Below are 1,323 nucleotides of genomic sequence, written 5' to 3' on the forward strand. Positions count from 1 at the left end.
TATATTTATATATATACGTCAATAATAATAGTGATTGTTTCTTATTAGGAACTAGAGGGTTAATAGGACTGCAAGAGAAGATTAAACTTTGGTTGTAGAACAAACAACAAATTTAAGGTCATCCACTTAATATGTCACATCTCGAACATTTAATCACATATAAAGAAACAATGCTTTTTCTTATACATAAAATACGGATGCACAAAATCACAGAAGATGAAACAATATTTCATTTGGACAAGCATATAGAAAAAAGTGAGTACAATCTATCGCAATATAAAAAATTTAAAAATTAATACTTCAGTGTCTAAAAACATTTTTTACATTATAAAATCGAAAATAATAAATATCTAAAAATATAAGAATACGTATATATAAGGAACATATAAATACATAAGGTATAGATAAAAGTTCATCGATTAAGAATTTTTTACGGTTAAAAGTTATTTTTTAAGATAAAAGGAAACCTTTTAAGAAAAGCCGGTGTCCAAGCAAAAAAAAAACCCTATTTACAGTCCCTATGGCCATTTCAGGGGTTCATCAACGTAGTCAATGCAAGAGGGTGCATTACGGTAATGACTCCTTCGTCAGGTGAAAATAATAACACCACATACCAAGACGAGATTTCTTTGGGAAAGGCGATGCATCATTGCATGGTTTCTTTAATAAGAGATCATGCGCAGACCAGTCCAACTATTCAAAAATTTGGCCCTCTCTTTCTTTAACTCCCAATTTCCTCCTCGTTTATCTCCCCTTTACTTTTCCCTTTGTCTCTTTGATTTTTATTTTCTAATCCTTCAATCCCATTGCCCGCTACTCCTCACCCTTCCGGTGTTCTGCCAGCCATGATTTTATTTTCTTGGCCTGACTGCCGACCGCCAACACCTTATGTCCATCTTCAATGTTACTACCTTAAAGCTTTTACTTCATACGCTGCAGCTCAATTTGATGCGTCCTCAGTCGAAAGACACCTATTATATTCTTGTTGTTTGTATTTGTAGCTGTGTACAATGTTATCAGTTTTATGTCTTAGTTGTAGACATTCGCTAGATTTCTTACAAAAAATCTAATGCTCTTAGCTTAAACGTTGGTGCGGGGGAGGGGGCAACCAGATCGCACAGTCTCAAGTGTAACTGCCCGAAATTCTAAGGACATCTGGTAACTTGACTGAGGAAAGAAGGCCATGAATGACTCGTTATTTTCTTCCTGTCACTCTAATTGTTGTTTCTCCTGTCCGTCTTTGTATCGTCCATCTGTCCGGATGTTTTATTGTCATCTGTTGCGCTCTTGTTCCATTTGATGTATATATATATATATATATAT

Source organism: Octopus bimaculoides, chromosome 5, assembly GCF_001194135.2.
Source record: "Octopus bimaculoides isolate UCB-OBI-ISO-001 chromosome 5, ASM119413v2, whole genome shotgun sequence".
Classification (NCBI taxonomy): Eukaryota; Metazoa; Mollusca; class Cephalopoda; order Octopoda; family Octopodidae; genus Octopus; species Octopus bimaculoides.